A 12,170-nucleotide genomic window follows, 5' to 3' on the forward strand; every position below is an offset into this window, starting at 1 on the left:
CTGGGATGCAGCGGTTGTTCGACATACATAAAGCCATACTTATCATACACTGTATTGACAAATCCAAAAGCAAAAATCATTTGATCATTTCAATAGATGCAGAAAAAGATTTTGCCAAAGTCCATCACCTATTCATAATAAAAAACCTACAAAAATTGGGAGAGATGATCTTTATCTCAATCTGATAAAAGCCTTTTATTACAAACCAACAGTCAACCCCATACACTGTGGACAAAAACTGAAAGCTTTCACTCTAAAATGAGGAACAAAACAAGGATGTCTACTGTCTCCACTCTTATTCAACATAGTCCTGGAAACTAGCTGGAGCAATTAGACAAGAGACAGAAATAAAAGAAATAAAGATAGAAAAGGAAAATGTTAAACTATCATTATTTGCAGAAGACATGATACTCTACTTAGAAGACCCCAAAAATTCCACCAAAAGACTTCTAGTTTAAGAAGAAAATTCAGTAATATAGCTGGTTACAAAGGCAACACTCAACAATCAATAGACTTCATAAACAAGAACAAAAAAGCTCATGGAAAGAGAAATCAAGGAAACAATAACTTTTACAATAACATCCAACAAAATGAAATACTTAGGAATCAATCTAATAAAGGATGTAAATGACCTCTACACTGTAAACTACAGTACTCTCAACAAGGAGATTGAAGAAGATATTCTAAAATGAAGAGCTATCCCATACTCTTGGGTAGGGAAGTTCAATATAGTGAAAATGACCATACTTCCAAAGCTATTGTACAGATTTAGTACAATCCCAATCAAAACCCCATAGCATATCTCAAAGAATTACACAAAATAAATCCTAAAATTCATCTGGAATCAGAAGAGACCTAGGGTAGCAAAGATGATGCTGGGCAACAAAGAAAAGATAGGGTTCATCAAAATCCCTGACTTGAAATTATGCTATAAAGGTATTGTGATTAAAAAAAAAGGTGTGGTACTGACAAAAAACAAAACAAACAAAACCAGACCCAAAGATCAAAGGAACAAATTAGAAGATGGGAGAAACAACCCCAGATCACTAAACCATCTTATCTTTGACAAAGGTGCCAAACAGTGTCATTGGAAAAAAAGCAGTCTCTTTAATAAATGGTGCTGGAAAAACTGGCTCTATACGTTCTGAATATTATCTTTCAACGTGTATTAAGCTAAGATCAGAATAGATGAAAGATCGTATATTAAAACAGAAACATTAAATCTGCTGCAAGATAGAGTAAGTAAAACTCTTGAAGACATTGATGTAAGAAAAGACTTTATGAAGAAAACATGGATTGAACAGCAAAAATCAAAGAGAATTAAGTGAGAATCTCACCCTACTGAAAAACTTTTTAACAGCAAGAGAAATCACTAACAGAGTGAAGAGACAACCCACAACGTGGGAGAAAATGTTTGCCAACTGTTCCTCAGACAAAGTATTACTATTGAGAGCACGAAAAACTAAAAAAATTTCAGTCTTCCCAGATTTAAAGACCCAATCCAAAAATGTGCATCTGAGGTGAAATACACAGTACTCAGATGAAGAAATAGAAACAGCAAATAAATATGTGACAAAATGTTCTGCATCACTCGCCATTTAAGAATTGCAAATTAAATAACACTGATATGTCACCATGCCCCAGAAAAAAATGCCTACTGTCAAGAAATAAAGCAATAACGAATGCTGGAGGGGTTGTGGGGGAAAAAGGAACCCTTCTCCATTGTTGGTGGTAAAGAAACCACGGTGGAAATCAGTGTGGAGATTCCACACAAACTAGGTCTACAGGTCCCACTCATCTCAGCTATTCTTCTTCTGCATATCTACCCAAAAGAATAAAAATCATCATACCAAAGTGCACCCACATTTATAGCAGCACAGTTTGTGGTAGCCAGATCTTGGATGGAATGCATGACCTCTAGCTTGCCAGGCAGGCGGTTAAGCTAAATCACTGGACCACTTTTTTACTTTTTAACTTTCAAATAAAATGGGTTTGGGAGAAAGAACAAGGACTGAGGTAAAGACTTTCAGTGCAAATACACATCAGACGAGCTGTGGTCAACATTCCAGAAGACAGCAGGCTCCAGAAGCCTCCAGCATCTTTCACTGGGGATCCGCAGTTACAGGATGGGTTTATTTTCTGCAATTATTCTTGGTGGGGAAGGCAGGCAGGAGCGCAGGAGCCAATCAGTGATGAAGAGGCCGGCCATAAGAACTGTCCAATCAGGTGGGCCCAGGTAGGCGGTCTCTTCCGGTGTCCTGGGGTCAATTGCAAGGCCAGGGCAAAAAAGGGAGCATTAGATGTTTGCTAGACAACTATTTTATGCTTCTATTCACTGTGAACTGCTTAGAAAGAACCTGGGAGACCTCCAAACTACGCAATGGTGATGTTATGGGATGGGAGCAGTGAAATGGGGTGGAATCTGGTTGAGACCAGTTAGAAGTGGTGAGAAGGGTCCGGGGGATTAGCTCAGCGGCATAAGCGCCTGCCTTGAAAGCAGGCAGTCATGAGTTCGATCCTCAGTACCGATAAAAAGGAAAAAGACCAAAAATAAAATAAAAATTAAAAAAAAAACAAGTGGTGAGAAGCAGCTGTGCTGTCTAGAGCCTGTGTGCTTAGCCTCAGACCCTGAGATCCTCTAGTGCTAGCAGTAAGTCATTCTCTGTCCCTTTTACCTCTCGCTGGGGCAAGGACAGTTCTGGGTCCGTAGAACTCTGTTGCTACTGTGATACCACCAGGCCACAATGCCATTTTTGAAATTGCCTGCTGCCCTTGCTCCTCCAACAGTCTGGGCCCAGGAAAGGGCATGAGGAGACCCTGATTCTGATGTGGTTTCAAGCTGGGTGCAGCTGTAATAAGCTAGGTCTCTGCTCTCATTCCTGTTAGTAACAGATATGAAAGCCAAAAGTTTCTAAGTGTCTGTGATGCAGGACCTCATAGCCACAACTGCTCTCGTTAAACTTATGCATTTATGTATTTTGTGATCGCCTAAATTTATATTATGTTCTCGTGTTTCCATGCTCATGAAAGGTGGAGGCAAAGGTTCTGAGAATTCAAAGATGTGTAGTGATGTGCTTCAGTGGAGGACGGCTTCCCAAACAGGAGATGAACTTCTGTGTATTATACAGAACAATGCAAAGAATTTCTGAATATACTTTATGTGACACATGTGCTCATAGACGATGTTTGGGAGAACAGCCATAGAGGTTTAAATTTTAAGAAAAATGAAGCAGATATAAATGTGTCATCAAGGGCAGGGAAAAGTGTGTTTGCTAAGGACAAATTCCAGAAGGGGTTGCCTGTTAGATTCTCATGGTAAAATGCCTAAATGTAATCATTTGCATGAACATATACACGTGATATCCTTTTGAATGGAAAGGAATATGGGTGTCATCTCTGAATTAAGAGGTGATTTAATAGCTTGGTTGATCATATACATTGTTGAAATATGGAAAGGCTCTGCAATGGACTTTACTAAGTGGTTAAAGGAGATGCCATAAATTAAAATTGTGCAGGGATATCAATAGTTTAGTCATGAAGGGTTTTCTGCTTAGTGTGGATCAGGCGAGCATGGAAAGGATGTGGAAGTGAGTGGCAGGATGCGCTGTGCCAATAGCAGGACATAAAATAGAGAGTATTGAAAGTCAGGTAGTTCTTAGGGTAAGCATGAAGATAAAGTTGGCTTATGATTTCTTCCTTGAGGTGAAAAACACCAGCTCTGGTAAGAATCAGTATCCCACATCCTTGTCAACCCATGAATTCTGTGTTCTTCACTAGAGATCTAATTTTGATTTTCTCTAATTATGACCCAGTGTCATAAAGGTGAAATTTGAATTTTTTTGTAACAGGGATTGAACTCATTATCTCAAGCTTGCTAGGTAGGTGTTCATGCTGCTTAGCTAAATACCCAGCTCTGAAAGTGTTTTCTATATACTATGTATGATATCAACATTGTTCCTCTGAAAATGTTGAATATTGTGGAATTTTTCTATATTGTATGGATATAATATTTAAAGCAAACCAAAGGTGTCGTGTGTAGTCACTTTTCAAGTTTCACATTGTCTGTGGGGTGTCTCAGTCAGGGTTTCTATAGTTGAGACAGGTCTGGAACTTAGGCTAGCCCCAAACTCAAGGAAGTTCTCCTGCATCTGCCTCCCAAGATATATTTCTTATATCTGAATGGAGAGTGATCACTTGGTGACACTGAGCTATAATTTGAAACTTATACCTGGTTTCATTTTTTATACATTTTTTGCATACAGCAGTTTTCCATGAACATTTGAGTTATTATTTATGTATCATATTTGATGTTATTTATGTTTTGTTCTATGAAACCAAATTAAAATATCAAAATGCTACTTAAGTATATTAAGAACAAAGGACTCAGTGGCCTAAAAGAGATTTGAAGAGATATCATTGTTAGTACATCAAAGTGATTCATGAGATATTTGTCCGCCTCTGTGCTTTATGGATGCTGGTCCTGCAGGCTCTCGCTAGGTGCTCTGCTGTAGAGACAGTGCACAGTGACTCTTGCAGTGACTCAGCATAAGAATCAGTGCTCCTATTTGGCTGTTACATTAGCTGTGAGTTGCAATAGAGCATTAAATTTGCTGTCTCAAAAAATGTGTATATACCCAAAATTAATCCCCATGACATGGAATTAAGATTTGAAGAAATCAGCCTCCATTCAGCTGTTTTGTTTGGTTTTATTTGTTTAGTTTAGTTTTGTTTTATTGAGACAATTTTCTCTATGTATATCAGCTAGTTTTGAACCCTTTATGGAGTGCAGAATTGCCCTAACCTCAAAGCAACACTCCTGTCTCAGCGTCTTAAGTGTGGGATTATAGATATGTGTCTTTTTACCCTAGAAAATATTGAGGCTTGTAACTTAGCTGTGTTGTAGGTTGACATAATACATGCCATCTTGAGCTTTGCATTTAACTAGTGCCCTGTATTTCACTCAGAAAAATGGAAAATTAGGGGCTGGGGATTTAGCTCAGCGGCATAAGCACCTGCCTTGCAAGCAGGCGGTCATGAGTTCGATCCCTGGTACCGATAAAAATGAAAAAGACAAAAAAAAAAAATGGAAAATCACACAGGGTATAAGTCCCAGGAGAAAAACAAAATGAGCTGTACCCAAAGAAAAAAATTAACCTGCTCAACAAAAGAAGCAGAATACGTTTGTCATCCAAAAATTATTATAAGATTCTAGCTAAATGATTTCCAACAGGATCTTTTTGTGATTTTATCTTTTAAAACATCTCTAACTTTCCAGTTCAGAGCGTCTTTTTTAGATACTGAAATTGGGTAGGGGTTCTGTATATAAGTGGTCCTGAGGACTGCTAATGAAATTCCACATTTCTCAATTGGGTTGCTTGGTTTCCTATATTATTGTTCACAAACTCAACTCAGGCTGCAGAAACCTTACTGACACAAGGAGACACTAGGATTAAATGACAGTGGCACTGAAATGAAAGAATAGTAGTGAAAAGGAGAGGAGAAAAAAGACAAAGGCCATGTGCTATAATGCCCACCTCTTTTCCCCAGCAATGAAGAAGCTCAAACAGGAGAATGGCCATCTATTCAAAGACGCCTAACCTACATAGTGAGTGCAAGGCTGGCCAGAACTCCAAAGAGAGAATATGTCTTTAAATCAAAAATTAAATGAAAAAATTAAACAACCAAGGAGACAGAAAGAGTATTTTAAAAAAACAATAATAGAGCTGAGTGAAAGTTGACTTATGTAAAATGAGAATTATTGAATGATGCTGCAGAGGAAAGAAGGCCATGTACAGGTATCCAGGAGACAGTGACAAACACAGACTTAGGAATGGCACCTATTGTGCTACAGGACAGCAGTGACCTCCTTCCTCCAATATATTTTCAGTTGACTAGACTGAGAACTTCTAAAAGCTCATGGAAATGTGAAACTCATGACAAACAAGCAGCTTGAAATTCAGGCTTTGGAACATGGCCTTTAGCAATCATTTCATATTTAAATTGAAATAAGAGAAATATAACCCTGCCCTGTTTGCTGTCAAATGCGCAAAATTGAGAAATGAAGTCACAAAATGAAGTTCAAAAATTTTCTTAGAAAAAAAGAGAGAAGAATAGCCCTGAATTTTCAGGAGTGGTCTTCGGTGATTTGGCCAAAGACCTATTGTCAGGGGTCATTTATACAGGAAAGTCACAATGTGGGTACAGTGAGGGTCTCAAACTACAATCAACCTATAAACTTATAGCTGCTTAACTAATATTATTAATCAGGGGAACAAGTCAGCCAGAAAAGGTATGTGGAAAGAGCCAAGGCAATTTGTGGGCACAATAGGCCAGTTGTTTTGGTCATTGAGTATGTTAATTGATGCACATCTGAACTTCCTGGAGGAAGTGGTGGTAACTGTAGTACATTTCAAGGTGTTGTTTTTCTCTTCAGGAGCATGTAGACATGGTCACTGCATCTTCACCTTTAGGTCTGCCTTTCTAAAGCTGTGCCTGTAGCAGTGATTGTTGTATTTAGTTTTTTGCATTGACTCTTTGAGGTTCCATTTCCTCTCTGATTGTATATCAATTTCTGTCTATATTGACATCCTTTGCTAAAATCACAATACTATTTGAATGGATAAGGTGATGTTTATACATTTAAAAATATTCATTAATACAGGCCAGGGCTTTAGTTCAGCAGGCAGAAATGTTTTCCTGGGAAGTGCTAGGTTATAACTTTGATCCATGGTACCTAAAAAAATGTAATATAAATTGCAAGGAAAGAAAATAATTTCATTCGTGAAAATGTAGGTTTACAAACTCTATAACTAAATAGGTCAATGGCAAATTAAAACTTGTTAATAGTTATATTTAGTATCTAAAGTTGTTGGGGCTGGGGATTGAGCTCAGTGACACAAGCAGCTGCCTGGAGAGCCAAAGGTTATGAGTGCAAACCCTCACACAAAAAAAATTCACACTTTTCAAGATGCAGGGCTATGAGCCCATTTATTGAAACTGATACGTGTTAATTAATAGCCTCAGCGTTTCTTTTGTGGTCTAAGAAATACCTGAAGATAACATGGCAATTACAGTGATTGATGTACTATCCCCTATAAGATTGCTATTTTCTGAGTTGTTTTTATTTTTTGTTTTCCCACATACTTGAAAGTTGAAAATGTTGGTTGATGCTGGGTCAAAAAACTGTGATAATCATTTTTTTCAATTTAATGGTATATTTCACTATATGCATTGAGAACATTTTATTTGCTACAATTACTCCAAGTCAAATTGGTAAACAATTCTTAAAGTTACAGGCAGCTGAGTTAGTTAGAAATACAGGCAGCCACACCATGATATAGTGGAATGAAACTCCTGACCTTATATGTCTGGTATGAGTTTGTGTTCTCTAAAATGCAAGAATGAATTTTAGGAACAACAGAGTTGAAGAGCCGAATATATTTATTGAGAGAAAGAAAGTGAAAGTATTTTTCTCTAAATAGGATATTTTGGAAGTGGGAGGTGGAACCAGTGGACTTTTATCTTGAAGTCACTTTCCTCTCCCCTATTCAACCTACTGTGGCCAGCAAAGAATCTCAATGAGCTACTTGCATATCAGCAATGCCACCTTTAAGCACCACCCAAGTCAAAAACATTATGTATGCCTCCCACACATTTGCAGAAGAAAAAGCCAGAGGCCCAGTGGTCATGGGGTTCTCTCTATCATCTTAGAATAGAGGCCATTTTGAATTTATATTCTCTTCTTTACTACACCAAAAATCCTATCAGAAAGTTTCTGTCTGAGAGAAACAGAAGGGGTGCTGAGCTAGTAGCAAAGGACTCTGTCTTTTCTAGGGACTTTATAGAATAAAATCCTGTAGTGAGATAGGTTTAGAACGGGTTAGATTACAGATGTTACTGAGGAGATAAATTAGCACAATAGAGAAGCAGAATATAAGAAATGTAAAAGTGTTCCTTTACTTAAAGAATGTGCAAAGAGTCCACAGCCACCAAGACTATGAGGCTATGCAGGGCCTCATAGCCGCGATGGCTCAACTTAAACTTCAGCTTTTTTTTCCCCGACTGCCTAGGGGGATATGGGGTATATGTGACTTTTGACTGCATGTGGTGCTTGGAAGGTACATTTATGTCATGCCAGGAGCTGATAGGAATTTTTTTAGGACCGTGGGAAAGAAATAGGAAGTTGTAATCAAGGAGAAAAGAGGAAGTGACCATATGAGTAAGCATCCCTGATTTCACCTTCTTCCACCTTGAACTACCACCATGAGGTCCTGTAATTGTTTCTAGGGCAAAACTCTTTCAAGTACATTCTTTGGATGAATGAAGAAATCAAAACAAAGAATTTTTGCTATCTCCCTTTCTCTATGGCTGGTGGTAAACCATTCATAAGAAATTTTGAGTCATTTCCTTAATGCATTTTAGATTCCATAACCAAAATTACAGATCAGTTCACTTTCAGAAAAAGAAGCAGCACTTAAAGGCAGGGATAAAGGCCTTCAATGCAAGTATCCCTGGAAAGGTGAGATCAACATTGTGTGATACAAACTTCAACTGATTTCTCTGACTTCAAGAAAGAGAAATGTTTATATCGATATTGCTATAGCAGAATGAATCTCCTGGTATACTATGTTTGATATGAGGTTTTTTTTTCTGTAAAGTCAAAGAATAAATTTTAGGAACAATAGAGATTAAGAGAAGAATGTACTTATTGAGAGAAAGAAAGCTGCCTGAGAGAGAGACAGAGTCCTGAGGAGGTTGCCAAACATTGTCCTTTCTAGGGAAATTTATAGAATAAAATCATGTGGTGAAATGAGTTTAAGGTCGGGAAAACTAGGAACTCACAATGCAAATGGGCATAAGATCAGAAAGAGCTATGGTACTCAATAGGATTATTGAGTTCAGGTAAAGCTGATTAAACTGGGAACAAAGGGGGAAAGGAGTCACATAGAAAGCAGGCATTATTAAGTAGCTGTGTCTCTTCCATTTGGGGTTTGAGAGGGTGGCTCCTGAGTTCCTCAGGATGATAGGAACTATTTAGAATGTCAGTCTTTAGGATAAGCATACATTTCTTTAAATGGTGACTCCTGACTTCCTCAGAGTGCTAGGGAACTATTTAGAATATCAATCCTTAGGATATGGATGAATTTGCTTATCATTTGTCTTGAGCCTTGGCCCATAGCATGAGGTGTCCCTCTTCCCCGTAGTTGCAAGGTATCTGGTCTCCTGCATGGGCTCCTTGGGGGACCTAGCCATGTCTCAGGCCAATAGTATTTAAATAACTCACGTCACTGTAGCAGTACTGTTTGGAAAATTGACTTACAGATGTCTTGTGCTGTGGGTGAATGATCTGGGGATGACAATGTGCAATGTATATACCATTGTTGCCCCCTGATTGACATGTTTTGAAATTTAATTTTAGTTAATGTGTTCTTTTTTCCTTGAAATAAAATGGATTTAAAAATTAAAAGTCTGAGGTAAAGCTCTTCAATACAAACACTCCTCTGCTGAGCTGAGTTCACCACTGTAGAAATATGGCAGCTCCAGAAGTTTCTGCACTACAGTCTATCTTTTGTGATCCTCTCTTCTAGGGAGGGGTTCCTTTCTCTGTTTATTCTTGACTCAGAATGATGGCAATAGAGCACGAGTCAATCAGTGATGAAGGGGCAGGCTATATGAACTGTCCAATCAGGTGGGCCATTGCTGGCTGTAACTTCTGTCTCTTCTGGTGTCTCAGCATGATTTATCTGTTCTGAGTACAATAGTGGTAGCAAAACACTTGCTGGATCTCATTTAGTACATTCGATGTACTGTGGCCTGATTAGCAAAGAACCTGAGAGATCCTGGAACCATGGAATAGTAAGGTTGTGGATTGGAGCCCAGAAATAGGGTGGTTTGGGTGAAACCAGTTACAAGTATTTAGGAGTAGTTCCGGTGTCTGGAGCCCCAGGTATTTAGTTAGCTTCAGCTCCTGAGTTCCTCCAGCATTGCCCATGGGTCATTCACTGTCCCTTTTGCCTCTTGCTGTTGGCAAGGGTAATTTGGGGGTCCCCGGAACCCTAGCTTCACTATGACAGCAGTGTACTCAAGTATCATCTTTGAAATTCATTGCTAGCCTGGTAACTCCAGCATCTTAGGCATTGGACAGAGCTTGGGAAGACCCTGACTATGATGATTTGTAGCTTGTAGAGCAGTAATGATCTAGGACTCTGCTCTTTTTCCTCAGAGTAGCAGATCTGGAATGTATTAATGTCTGTAATGTGGGACCTCATAGCCACAATGGCTCAACTTAAACTTGGGTTTATTTGTATTTATTGTGATCTCCTAAGTTGATACTATGTTCTCATATTTCCATCCTCATGACAGGTAGTAGCAAAGGTCCTGAGAATTCAGAGATGTGTAGTAGTGTGCCTCAGTGGAGAAAGGCTTCCCAAACACCTGGTGAACTCCTGTGTATTATACAGATCAGTGCAAAATAATTTCTGAACATACTTAAAAATTTAGGTGGCACTGTCACTCACAGTCTAGGTTTGTAGAGTTTTGAAGTCTGAGAAAAATGAAGCAAATATGAAAGTGTTATCTAGGACAGGGTAAATATTTGTGAAAGACAAATTCCAGAAAGGGCTACCTGTTAAATTCTCATCGAAAAATGCCAAAATTTAGGCATTTGCATGGACATATACATGTGATATCCTTCTGAATGGAAAGGAATAGAGATGTCATCTCTGAATTAAGAGCTGATTTAGTAGCTTGGTTGTTCATAGAGTGTTTAAATATGGAAATTCTCTACAATGGACTTATCTAAGTGGTGTAAAGGAGAAGGCCTAAATAGAAATTTTGCAGTGATATCAATAGTTAGGCATGAAGGGTTTTCGGCTTAGGATGGATCAGAGGAGTATGGAAAGGATGTGGAAGTGACTGACAGGATGCAGGAAGCAAATAACAGGACATACAACAGAGAGGGTCTTTACTGAAAGTCACATAGTTCTTAGAGTAAGTATGAAGTAGAGTTGGGTTCTGATTGCTTCATTGAGGTGATCAACACCAGCTCTGGCAACAATCAGTATTCCACATCCCTGTCAACCCATTATTTTTGTGTTCCATACCTGAGATCTAATTTTGATTATCTCTAATTATACTGCAGTGTCATGAAAGTGAAATTTGAATTTTTTTCGTACCAAGGATCAAACTCATGACCTATGCTTTCCAGGCAGGTGTTCATGCTACGGAACTAAATACCCAACTATGAAAGTGTTTTCTGTGTAGTATGGAAGATATCCACATTGGTTCTCAGAAAGTGTTGAGTATTGTTGGAATTTTTCTCTATTATACGCCTATAATGTTTTAAAACAAACCAAAGATGTCTTATGCAGTCTCTTTTTAAGTTTCACTTTGTTTCTTCAGTGTCTCAGTCAGGGATTGTCTATTTTAGATGGCTCTGTAACTTAGGATAGCCCCAAATTCAAGGAAGAACTCCTTCACCAGCCTCCCAAGATATATATTCTTATATTTCAATTGAAAGTGATCACTTGGTGACAGTGAGGTATAATTTACAGCTTGGGCCTGGTTTATTTTTATATACATATTTTTAAAATACAGCTGTTTTCCACTATAACACTTCAGTTATTATTATTTATGTACCATATTTGATGTTATTTATGTTTTGTTCTATGGAACCAAATTAATGTTTCAAAATGCTGCTTAAGTATATTAAGAACAAAGTATTCATTGGCCTAAATGAGATTTGAAGAGACATCATCTGTAGTCTGTCAAAGTGATTGATGAGATTTTTTATTTAATTTTGAAATTGGTAAAATACAACAGAACAAGGCAGCATAAGGTCAACTAAGATCATAGAGAGAAATTGGTACACAATTTCACAACAGGTTACTGGGATAACAATAATAGGTATCACAATATATTTTGTTATCTTTGTAATAGTTGTTCTTTAATCACATATAACAAAGTGAGACAAAATACAGAACATTATAGAACTTATCAAAACAGAATATTAAATAGAGCAGTACCATTAATCAGAATAGAGTGAAACAATAATAAAAACATTTTCCTTAAAAGTAATAGTAAAAGGAAGTCCTCCTTATTTGCTATGGTCAACTTGCCAGGAGATGCTCAGATTTCTGGTTCCCATTTGCTAATGTGGGGTGACAGGAGAA

This window comes from Cavia porcellus, unplaced genomic scaffold, assembly GCF_034190915.1.
Source record: "Cavia porcellus strain 051 isolate PalLab524CR breed Dunkin Hartley unplaced genomic scaffold, mCavPor4.1 scaffold_32, whole genome shotgun sequence".
NCBI lineage: Eukaryota > Metazoa > Chordata > Mammalia > Rodentia > Caviidae > Cavia > Cavia porcellus.